Here is a 12,484-nt window from a genome sequence, read left to right on the forward strand (position 1 = left end):
CCCGCCAAGCTGCAGGCCTACTGGAGACAGTCACCCGCCAAGCTGCAGGCCTACCAGAGACAGTCACCCGCCAAGCTGCAGGCCTACCAGAGACAGTACCTACCACTTTTTATTCACCTGTCAGGAGGGAGGTGGCAGGTTCTCCAGAGGGTTCTTTCCAGCTCTCAGCTACAACATGGAAGACTGACTGACCTTACCTATAACTGTTCTACCTACTCTCTACATCTCACTCAGATTCAGCTTCCAGACTGAGCGCCCGCCTGACTGCCTCCTCTCTGGCATCTCCAGTTTGCTTCCATCTTGATGCAACTGTTGTGTTAAAGACAGTGTGACCCCATTTTCAGTGCGACTGTCACTAATTTGTAAATGCTAGGTTCTCTTTCTAACTCCCATCACCAAGTTTAGCCTCCAAGGATCAGTTCACCTTTTCAAAAGTCTCACTCATTTCTCTAGCACCTCACCCAGACAAGACATTTAACAGATGGTGAAATAAGGGCTAGGAGCATGCTCAGATAGTAGAGCATGCATGAAGACCTGGGTTTGATCCCTCGCACTGAATTCAGGCACATGCCTACAATCTAAGTACTCTGAAAGTCACTCTTAGTTACATAATGATTTCAGGCCAGCATGGCCTACACGAGACCCTGTCTCAAAAACAATTCTTAAACAAACAAATAATAATGAAATGCAGGTTTTCAAGCTTGAGTAATGATCTTGCAAAAAGAAATGGAAATGACCAAGGGCCCTTGAGAGCATATATAGCCAGCACAATACAAGACTTAATGAGCGACAATGCTAAGAGCATTGTCCTGTGAAGCTACTCTTGGCCTTGAATAAAGCCGGACCAAACAGCAGCAGTTCACCACCCTCAGAGAAGCCCCAGAGTGTCCAAACTGCAGCAGGAAGAAGACCCACTCAAAGGCAAACTCAAAGAACTAATATGTAAATGGCCTGAAGAGTCCTGTGCCCTGCCCCTTCCCGCCCCCCCGCCCAGTTGCAAACTTTTTTTAAAACCTCTCCACATTGTTCTGCAACTATATGCCCTGAAGATATGAAGGTACAAACTCCAGACCCCAGGTGTCAATCAGGTCTAGCACCTCCTCCTACCACCTGGGCTTTTGTGGGTTGATAAACAAGAAGACACAGTAGGTAAAGTGAGGGTTTTCTTGTTTCTGAAAACTGTTAGGACGAGGGCCTGGGATGGAGTAAGCTTGTCCAGGTAGAGCCTTATAGCTAGGGAAGTGAGGGTCTTTATCAGTGAAGTGTGCCTGTGTAGGAATCTGCCCCTGGAACCAGAGCTCCCAACCAGCCCTCTTTGCTAACACTCTGCTGAACAAGAAATCACTAAGGGCCTGGTCCAAGCAGCCAGACACTGTACCCTGAGTTGGGATTCACTGTATGGTCTGTCTCAGAAACTCAGTGGTTCTTGGGAAGCTGTGGTAACAGTCTCAAATGGCAGCAATATTTCAGAAGAAGCTATGAGAGCTGGACCTAAGGAAAAGATGGGTTAGGGGCTATCCCACAATGGCAGATCCCTGTGTTTAAGCAATGGTCTGACGGCACTCAGTAGATGTTATTAAACTGTGTTACAATATTGTTCAAATATGAGGTGACAATAAGTTGCTTAAAAGTCAGTTATTTATCATTATTTTATTCACTGTTTATTTTTAGTTGTTTTCTGCTTTTGAGATTGTCTCCAGTAGCCCAGGCTGATCCTGAACTTCCTATAGTCAAGACTGGCCTTGAGTTTCTGGTCCTTCTATCTCCACCACCCGGACAAGGTTTGTTTATAATCCTGTGCCATCATATGAAGGTTTGTGTAGTGCTAAGGCTCATACCCAGAGCCCCTGCATGCTAAGTAAGCACTCTTTCAATAAACTGTATCTCCACCTATGATATTCATTCCTCAGCTTCACTGCGGGTCCCAGAGCCTTGCATTCTGCAGCATCCAACAAAAATTTGTGAAATGAATGTTAAACAAGTGCAAAACATAAAAATAAGTTTTCAAGATTAGCGGGCCATTTTTATCTAGTTGAGCCCATCTTCTTCTTCACCCATCCATGCAGACATGTGGCTTCTTAACACTGCATGGCAATTTTGCACTCTCACACTCAGAGAACTGGCACACCCAGCCCACTCCACCCAGCACACTTCTTCTGCCTCAGCGCCTGCCAACCGTCGTAGGTAGATAGACACAGACAAGGACATCTCCTCCAGTCACAAAAGTGCACAAACTGATTTGTTAAAGCAGGTTTGTCTTACAGAGTGCGCCAAGATTGTTAGAAATACTAAAAATATTAAAAACAAAATATTGAACAAAAGCAAATGTCTGGTCCTTCCGCTTGCATAGTCTTTTTTCCCCAGACTTTTCTTCTCACCTCTAGCAGGTGAGAGCTTGCTCTTCGGACCTCATTAGCTATGGGACCTGGGGGAATACCCTTCCCTTTTGGTGCCTGAGTTTCTTACCTGGCAGCCACAGAGTAAGTCATATCTTATGCTAACCTGGTAGTTAGGCTGTGAGGATAAAGGAGATAACAAATGAGATAATGTCTATGATGCACAGAAAATAGTCAGAAGAAAGGGCTGGATAAATACAAGGTGTGGACCATGCCTGATTAGGGTGTATCTCTGCCCACAGACTCCTGCCCACACTCTGCCCGACCCTATAAAAGCTATCTCTAATACCCATGTGTGTATACCTTTCAAACACCTCCATTTTCCCTCTGCCTTCCTGCAGAAAATTGTTTTTGAACTTGAAGGAAGCTCAGGTTACAAACCCTCAAATGCCCCTACCAGCAGCCAGGGTCTGCGTGCTGGAAGAATTGCATGCAGGCGGCTTATCTCTCTGTTGATGGGCTCTGAGACTAAATAGATTGTGCTTCCAGGAAAACGCGGGGGCCCTGTGGTGGAGAAGCCCCAGTGAGGGCTGCCCAGAACCTGGCGCACCTTATTGGCTGAACAGCAGCTCAAAGACCTTGTGGGAAAGCTGAGGGCAGTGTGGAAAGGCTGAAGGCAGAAAACATAGGTGCTTGGATTCCTAAACATCCCTTGTGCTTGGGAAATTGAGGACAGCAGCCAACAGGTCTGCAGCGCTTTCCCCAGGCCTGGCAACCCAAGGACGAGCAGAATACTCTAGTGACCCACGGTTTAATCGCTTCCCCTTGGAGCAGGAAAGGAGCCATCACCTGGATCTTGGTTGCCTGTTGCTACTGAGTTAAGCTAGAGCAGATTGAGCTGCCAGGGTAGGGGGATCTGACCCCTGTGGAGAAGGAGCGAATTAAAGCCTGTGTGCCCCTCCGTACAAGTTTATTACTTGTTTTTCCTTCCAGAGAGACACAACGCACCTCCAAAGTTCCACTCGCAATGTAAAGTTCACTAGCCAGTCCCCAACCGCTGAATCCTCTTTCGGGGGGGCTTCAGTGCCTGTGACCTCACTTCCTCACCTCTCAATTCTTCACCTCCACATTCATGTCACCTAACACATGTCTCCAAGATCAAATTCAGGTTTGGGAGGAAACACCCCCCCCACACACACACACACACACACGTCTCACAGAGACAAAGACAGAATGATTGACTGACGCACCTCATTTCCCCCGTCTAGGGTCAGATCAGCTACACACGCAGTGACAGGGGAAAAGACCCCCGCCCCCCGCCCCCGCGCGCCCGACAGTTACGTACAGAAACAAAGACACCTAGACAGACGCAGGCACGGACAGACAAAGACCGACAGACGAGCGGACGCACTCCCGAAGTGGCATGCTGCGGGGAGCGCAGCTATCTTTGAGTCTGGGCCGCGGGCACGGCTTCAGACACTCCGCGGGGGAGGAACAGGACCCTGGGTGCCCGCACCTTACCTGTCTGTCCTCCTGAGCCTCGGGGTTAGCTGCAAATGGCTGCAGATTTTGATTTTTTTCGGTGTATTTTGTGTTGTGTCCCTGTCTCTTTTTCTGTAGAACTGCTGGATCCAGCTCTCAAGTCCCGCTTCCAGGAGCAGCGGAAGGGCAGAGAAACTTTCTGACTGGAACCCTGTCGTAGCCGGCCCGCGCCCGCCCGCTTGCTCGGGCGCGCTGGCCTCAGCGCCGGGTCCCCAGCCGAGGGCGGGGCGGGGCGGGGCACGGGCGGGGCGGGGCCAGCGTCGCAGCCACTCATTGGCCCGTGCTGCCGGCGCCCCGTCCTGCTCTCTCCCCGGCCTTTGTTCCCGGCTGACAGCTGGGGTTGCTCTGACCTCCTGGCTCCCCTTCGCCCACAGCCCGCGCGAGTCCGACTTTGCAGTTTTTTCGCTCTCTCTTCATCACACCCCACTCGGGAGCTCCCTTCTGCTCAGCCTTTCTCTCCCTTTCTCATGCCTTTCCCACCTTGCACTATCTCCTCGGTTCCCGCTCTCACTACCTGCATTCTGTTCGCCTTCACATTTTCTTTACCCATTTTCTGCATTCCTCTCTACTGCTACCTCATACCAGTGATTTCTCCAGTACTTCTGCCCCAGCCCTGCAAAAAGGTTGGATTTCATGGTTCAAGGACCAAACTAGCGGCCTAGGAGGCTTACGAGGCTATGGCTTCACCCAGCTGCGCTTATAGGCTGGAGCCTACAGCAGCTGCGCTCCACTCCTCAATTTCAATTCAAATTTTGCCACTTCGGAAACCGGGCCTGGTGGTGCAAGCCGGTAACCCCAGCGGCTTGGGAGGCTGAAATAGGAGGGTTCTAAATTCCAGGACTGAGTGGCGACACAATGTTCAATGCTAGCCTAAGCCTCGAAGTTCGATCTTGTCTCAAAATATAAAGTGAAAAATATGAAAAGTACGGCTGGAGAAATAGTTCAGTGGTAAAAGTTGAGGCCTTAGTTTCCATCCCCAGTACAGAAAAGCAGCAGCCATTCACCCACTTTTTCACTTCCTGTCCGAGGATACACTATTTTGTGAAAAATAGGCCAGCCTAAAGGTGGAGGTGCTTTCCAGAAAGTATCAGTCCAGGTCTGAAAGGGGCAGGTTAAGGGGAGAGGGAGGAGAGAAATAACTAATAGAAGGGGGGGGGGAGAATGTTTCTGACACTTTCCTGGCTGCCTCCTGGTCTTGACCCTGGATTAATTTTAGGTTTTACTTAATTCTTTAATTCTAGGCTTCCTGAATACAGCGCGGGGGGACGGGAGGCGTAGATAGCCAGGTAGCCTGTAATCCCAGCAGTTGGGAGACTGAGACAGAGGAGAGTTACCTGTTTCATCCCAATCGTCTCTCCACTCGAGAAGTGTTTCTTCTGTGCATCAGATGTCCAGACCTACAGTGCGGACTCAAAGCTTGGAAACCACCACAGGCAGACTGATGCCTCCTGCTGTTTCTGTGCCCCACTCAACCACCTGCATAAGCCTGCCTGCTCAGAGGTGAAAGTGGCCTCGGGCGGCTTGCTGAACTGGAGGATACAGGAACAACCTTCTGGCATTTTAAGATAACAGTAGACTAGAGGGTCAGTGGGTTCTAGACCTTGGCCAAACTCAACTTTGTCCCCTGTCAAATTCAACTTTGTCATGGAATGTGGTATTCCAGAGAACTGGGAAAAGGAGCCTGTAAGCCTCCTGGTTCTGGTTCTACCGCTGTCTGTTTACCAGAGTACAAGTCACAGCCTTGGCTAGACCTCAGTTTCTTCTTCTGAAAAGTGGGTGGTTTAGATGACACTTTTTTCCTTTTTGAGGTATATTTTCCCTAAGTAATCTAGGCTGATTGAGCTCAAGATTTTCCTTCGGAGAGCTAGGATTGCAAGTGATTCTCTGACTGACTGAGATACCTTTACTGCAGCACTGGCATCTCTGCCAGGGACACTGTGGGTCGAGCGCTGAGCTTGCCATACCATCTTATTGCGACCCAGTTAGGCAGAAAGTGGGCAGTGTTTGGGTGCGTGCTTGGAACTGAATGTGTCATGGGACAACAGAAGCATCTTAAAGAAAGGATGCTTGGGGGATAGAGGGAAGTGTGTTGAGAGAGGAAGAGGCAGAATGATGAGAGGAAACCTGTGATGGATGATACATTGCATGTATGTGTGTAACATGTCTGCACATTTAAAAACCTAAAGAACATGACCTTCAGCAAGACAAAAAGAATAGTAAATTTCTTATTCCAAGAGAATGACTAGATGTGCCTACTTTCTTACCCCAGTGGAATTCTCAAAGTTAACCCTCCTCTTCCTCGTCCATCTGAGGCAACATCCATCACACTGTCCTATACCTGAGTCAGGTCTAGAAAAGTGGGTCACAAAGTCTGTTGTTATGTTTAGCCATGATAGTCCATGTCAGTAGACAAATGCTCAAGAGGATGGAGCAGGGAGCTTTTGAGTTCTAAGCCAACCTGGTGTACAAAACACCTGGTAGTTAGAAAAGTCACCTGACCTCATCTGCCTTCTAAAATATAGGCTCCATGTTCTGACGTGGCATCTCATTCTTCTTCTCTAGAACCCATAACTGACCACATAGGACCAAGACCCGGATCAGTTAAACCAGCAGTTTGTCTCATCTGTAAGTTTCTTCTTCTAAGACGGCATCCTTTTCATTTAGCATCGAATCTTTAAAATCTAACATATGTAGATAGCAAGCATACACACAAATTTCTTACATGAATACTGTTGAGGGAAGAGTACAGTGTACAGGATGATATCTCAATGGAGTGGTTGGAGTCAAATTCAGAAGACCCACATCAAAGTGCTATGGCTTCAATCTTAGTCTTGCCATAACCTTTTTGAAACCCAGTTTTCCATCACCAAAATAAGTCTAATAACATTTGCACTATCTTTCTGTCCATGGGGATACTGTAAAAAATGAATAAAATCAAAGGTGGTTTGAATAGAAAATGTCACATAGTCACTTAATATTACATTAAGTCTAAACTCCAGGGCCTTGTGTTGTAAGAAAAGAAAGGCTACCTACATTTAAGTGAGTCTGGGGACTCTCCAAAAGTAGAAGAGAGGATATGTTAAGGTTGCCAAGCCAGTATCTAAGGGATCCACAGGCTGTGTTCACCTTGTCTCCCAGCTGCCTCAAGAAGGAACATGACAGGCTGTTTTTCATGTATCTTAAGCCACCCTCTGGCTTTAGAGGTGTGTCCTTGACATCCTCTGGGGGTTCATGAGTAGTGTGCCTTAAAACCAGAATGTTTCCTATTTTTATTTATGATTATTAGTATTGAGGTAAGGTCTCATGTGGCCCATGCTGACATTGAACTAATAACTGTCAGGAAGGTTATCTTGAACTTCTTATTCTCCTAGGCCCCACCTTCCAAGCATTGGGAATAAAATAATGAGGGGCCTGGTTTATGGGGTGATCATCCTTCAGTAAACCTTTTCATGTAAGTGCAAGATTAAGCCAGATTATAGAGAAATGGGAAGGCCTGGGTAAATTTCTCCATCTTCTCTTCTTTCCAGTAGGACGCAGTATATTATTTGTAATTCAGCATCCTAGCTCAGGAAGGTCCTGGCCTGTCACCTGTCATAAAGTATTTCTCTGCAGTGGTTTTGACAAGTTTGCTTGAAGCTATGAATCAGCGGGGTTGTTTCCATTTACAAGTAGCTAAATAGGCCAACCCAGTTTGGCTTAAACAACAGGAAAACTTATCAGGAACTAACAAGCACCTAACTCAATGTTTGGTTTGGGTCATATCTTCAGAGTGGTGGTAGGACTCCAATCTTCCCCCCCCCCCCCAATTCTATAGTTGTCAGACCTTTGCTCTCACCATGGTAGCTTCATGGTGACAATTTGACACTATCAGTCAGGTTGTCACACTCAAGACCTGTGTTGGACTGAGAAATAAAAGGTCTTTGTTCCAGCATTCCTGACACCCAACAGATTCAGTCACCCCTTCTGGATGTGAACGGAAGACTCAAGGAAGTTACCTGCATTAACTTTGTCTCATCTTTTGAGGAAGGGGGTTGACTAGAGATTGGATTATACCTGTGTATATCATCACTTTTGTTGTCAAGAAGTGGACAGCCATGCAGCAAAGTACCCTCCCTGTCTGGCCAAACTATGCCACTTTTCTGTCTATCTGGCACTTTACATAGAGTAGAAGGACCATCCAGTGCCTGTGCTCTCTCTCCTTCTACACAGCCTTTCTAGAACAGAGAACCCGCTCAAGCTCCCCAAGCTAGAGCCCTCCAGAGTGAACCTACCAGAGCCATCAGTAGTCCAACACAAGAAAGTCTGTCTGAACTGCTTGACAGAGTTCAGAGTTCTCAAGCCAAGCATCTGGTTCCCTGGAGTGTTCTCTCTCTCTCTCTCTCTCTCTCTCTCTCTCTCTCTCTCTCCCTTCCTCCCCCTCCTCCATCCCCCCCCTCTCTCTTTATAAGATTTGTGTGGTTTGATTGAGAAATGTCCCCCATAGTTTCAAGTATTTGAATACTTGATCAGTATACTGCTTACTGCTTGGAGAGGTTGTGGGAAGGTACAGCCTTGACAGAAGAAGTTTGCCGCTGGGAGGATTTGAGAATATATATTACCCTTCTCCCAGTTCACGCTCTGCTTCATGCTTGCTGCTAAAGCTTCCTGCTCCTGCCGCCATGCCTGCCGCTTTCCAACCATAGTGAAACCATAAGCCAAACATAGTTGCTTAATATTATGTCAATGAACTCCTCCATAAACTTTTTTTGGTCATGATGTTTTATTACAGGAACAGAAAAACGTTAAAAACAAAACAAAACAAAAAAAGCACCATCAAACACGGTTTCACTGTGTAGCCCAGGAATTCACTGACTAAGCCTACAAACTTATTGAAATCCTCCTGCCTCAACCTTCTAAGCACTGACATAATACCATGAACCAGACATCGTATACTTGGTGGATTTACTTTCCTACTAGATTAAGTGCTCAGCTCACTGCTCCACGTATGACAGGCATTCCACAAACATGGATTGCAGAGAACACTTACCCAGTGACATCAGCTTGCTCCTGCACACATGGTTGGTAGTTAATGGGCTAATTGGCTTTGAGCTCATTTCTCCCCAGGGCTGAAGAATGGCATGCAGACAAAGGAGTTGGCATGACCCTTGTCAGTTCTGAGGGAGGCCTTTTTCAAATAGGCCCTGTCATGCTCGTGTTTGCTCGGTGCCCTAAACTCATTTACACAAATAGCACATATGAGACCATGGCTTCTGAGAAAGCATTTAGTTCCCCTGTGGGGAATGTTAGCACATTCATTTCCTCCTCCCAGAAGGGAGTTAAGAAAACAACAGAGGGTTCTGAGACCCAGTGTGCCTCAATTTAATTTACTCATTTACTCAGTATCGTCTGCCACACTGCCATAGGTGTCCCAGACTGGGAGGCTAATATTCTCTGAGGGTTGTGGCCATTTAGGAGAGGGAAAAGTCAGTCTCGCTTGGACTTGGGAATCCTGCTCTCCTGCCTTTCTGACAGAACTGTCGCAGTCCCTAGGCTCTGAGCTGGTGTCTCAGTTCTTCTCTGACACCTCTAGGGTTAACTGTAAATAACAAATGCCCCATTTGCTGCCTTATATTTTGCTTATATTCCAGACCTGACTCTGTCCCCAGGAAATGAATGCCATGTGATCATCTGAATATTAGAGGGGACAGAGGGCTGGGAGAGGACACAATAGGTAGTGCACGAGGAACCTCTGAAGCTGCTTACACTATTTTCCCCCAGAAAAAAATGAGACAAACGGGACAGCTGTGCCTTATATCCAGAAGAGCTCTACCTACGTTAACTAATATGTCTTCTATCTATCTTCAACAGATAGAAAATTTGATGATAACCCCAGCTTTCTTTGTGTATATGTGGTATATGCATGTATATATTCATGCAAATGTGTACACGTATGTGTGTGTGCACATGTGTTCATGTGTGCAGAAGCCAGGACTTGACAAGAAGTGTATTCCTCTATCACTCTTCACATTTTATTTTATCTTATTTTAGAAGCAGGACCTCACTGTGTAGCCTATGCTGACCTCAAATTCACAACGATCTGCCTGCCTCTGCCCAACTTTGTGTGTTCAGGGATTAAAGATATATACCACCACAACCAGGCCTTTATTTTTTGAGACAGGGTCTTTCACTGAATCAAGAGCTGCCCAATTTGGCTAGACTGACTGGCAAGCAAGCTCCTGGGATCTCTCTGTCTCTACTCCCCAATTGCTGGGGTTACAAATGACACAGCCATGCTTAGCCTTGTACATAGGTACTAAGGATCTGAACTCAGGTCACCGTGCTTGTGTGTGTGGCAAGCACTTTACCCGAACTCCATTTTTCTTTAGTTTCCCTAGTGAGAGGACAGGTAGAGCTTCAGACCTGTGGTTTCCACATCCTTGGGATCAACCAACAGTACTGAAAATATTAAAAATACTGTGTATATCCTGAACATACATAGACCTTTATTTTCTTGTCATTAGTCACTAGTTGTATCGGGTATTTTAAGTAATCTGGTGATTTAGAATCTAAGATGGATTGCCCAAGTTATATACACAAACACAAACACGATGCTGTTTCACGTGAGGGACTTGAGCATCTGTGGGTTTTGGCATCTTCAGTAGGATGGCTGTGTACCTACCTCATAGTGTTGCCATGGAGATTAGGTGAATCGATGGGGTGCTTGTCTAGCACGCTTGAATCCGTGGGTTCAATCATCAGAAGTGAATAAAGGAAGGATAGTGGTTGAGACTGTAGCCTCACCTCTAGGGAGGTAGACAGGAGGGTCAGAAGTTCAAGGTCATCCTTGAAACCAGATCTAGCTTGCTAACTAGGTAGAAAACTCTTCTGGTATTTTTTTTTTTTTTTTTTTTTTTTGCTGTTGTTGTTGCTAATATTTATTCACTGATCTTTCAGAGACAAGAGTCTCACTGTGTAGGCTAGCTAGCCTCAAAATTACAATCCTCCTGCCTCAGCTTCTGAGTGCCCCCATGCTTCATTTGGAACATAAGAATGGTTTACTCTGTCACCCCTGCTCTAGTCAGAGATGTAATCCCATCTTCTCTCTTCTCTCTCTTCCCTTTGAAATGGCCCGTTCCAGCATGATGTAATAAAGAAAGAAACATTTTTGTTCTGTTGTCCTGGAGGAGGACATAGGTTTGTGTTCTATAGGAACATAGCTTGGCCTAGTCCCTAGCCTCCGAGCGAAAAATTAGCAATATAATTCCACAGGCTTCAATACATTAAAAAAAAAAAAAAAACAAACCGTGAGATTACAAACAACTCTAATAGAAGTCTCAGAGGTAGTGACACTATAAAATAGAGCCCTCCCACTGAGATGGGTGAGGCCCAGAGTTTAAATACTGCCTCCTTCCTCTTGACCCCACCTTCTTCCTTACAGAGCCTTTGGATTTTTTCAGAGGAGATAATTAAATGAATGTGGCCAGAGTAAACTTCCTGGCTTTCGGAGTGGTCAAAAGAGCACCCGAGAGGACCACAGGACCTGTCTTGTCATTGAAACCCCAGGGTTAGGTTCAGAGCTGGTCAGACTGCCAAGTGCAAGGCCCTTGCTTGGAAGAGGGAGGGGTGGGCGCAGACCAGGGAACTAATCCAGAATAGCAGCTTGAAAGGAAGTAGCTGGCTGCCTGTTCTGGGACCTCTTCGAATGTTTAGAATGTTCTCTCTCATTAATCCTATTTAAAGCTCGGCTGCTGAGAGGGAAGGATGCAGAATCCTGTTGCAACTTGAGTTGTGAGGTTCCCTTAACCGCCTCTGCCAGGCTCAGGAATCGGGGTGGGGGGAGGGGCAAAGGGACTTGAGGGGACACTGCCGCTGGCTGTCAGTGACTCTCAGAGGAGAGGATCCGACTTCCTCTCCCTTCAGGCCTGCTGTTGACTGGGGCGAGAATGCTTGTGAAGGAGAGTGGCAGGGTGAAGGCTCTGCTAATGAAGGGGTGCTGGAGAGAGGTGCGGGGCAGGGAGGGGGGAGGCGGTGGCAAAGTCGGGGGCTCTTTGCAAGAGCTTGTCTGGGAAAGTACCTCTCCCTCTGGGCGTGAGAAGGGCTCTAGCAAAATTTAAAAGCAAAAACCAAAGCTTTCTTCATTTAGGATTCTCACAGAAGAGGCTGATCTGGGGAAAGGGAATCGTCCCTGCCTGAAGACGCAGCTGCGGAGTTCAGCCTGCTATTAGTAATGGAGGGGGCCAGTCATTTGCAGCGAAAGAACAGCAGGGCCACGTTGACCTCTGGGTTATTATTTCTGAGAATCCAAAAGGACATTCCCTTTTCTAACTATCTCCCCGTAATTGACAGTCAATGCTTGGTTTCATCTGCAGACCAGTCAGAACCTATGGGCAATGCAGAGGGTGAGCAGTTTTGCAGTCTAGCCGTCTAGCCGTGTGGCTGCATCTGATGCCAAGGCCAGGGGATTCGTCTGTAAAGAGGAGTGAGTTCCCTCCCCCATTTATATATCTCACTGGGTGCTCACCAGGATCACATGAAGTGACCCGGAGTGCCTGGTGTGGTACATAGGCCAGATGCATCCTCTGTACTCAGTGCCTGCCTTTAACTCCCCCATCCCCCCATCCCCCCAC

The 12,484-nt window shown here is 47.1% G+C and overlaps 1 protein-coding gene across 2 annotated transcripts in view; it reads right to left on the reverse strand.

Moving 5' to 3' along the window:
* Nucleotides 1–4,064, reverse strand: part of Lzts1 (leucine zipper tumor suppressor 1) — a 50,130-nt gene extending 46,066 nt beyond the window's left edge. For both annotated transcript variants that reach the window (XM_013355062.2, XM_005370886.2), the window contains exon 1: nt 3,858–4,064. The gene's annotated coding sequence lies outside the window, so the exon portion shown is untranslated. The remainder of the gene's footprint in view (nt 1–3,857) is intronic.
* Between the last annotated feature and the right edge of the window lie 8,420 nt (nt 4,065–12,484).

Source organism: Microtus ochrogaster, unplaced genomic scaffold, assembly GCF_000317375.1.
Source record: "Microtus ochrogaster isolate Prairie Vole_2 unplaced genomic scaffold, MicOch1.0 UNK89, whole genome shotgun sequence".
NCBI lineage: Eukaryota > Metazoa > Chordata > Mammalia > Rodentia > Cricetidae > Microtus > Microtus ochrogaster.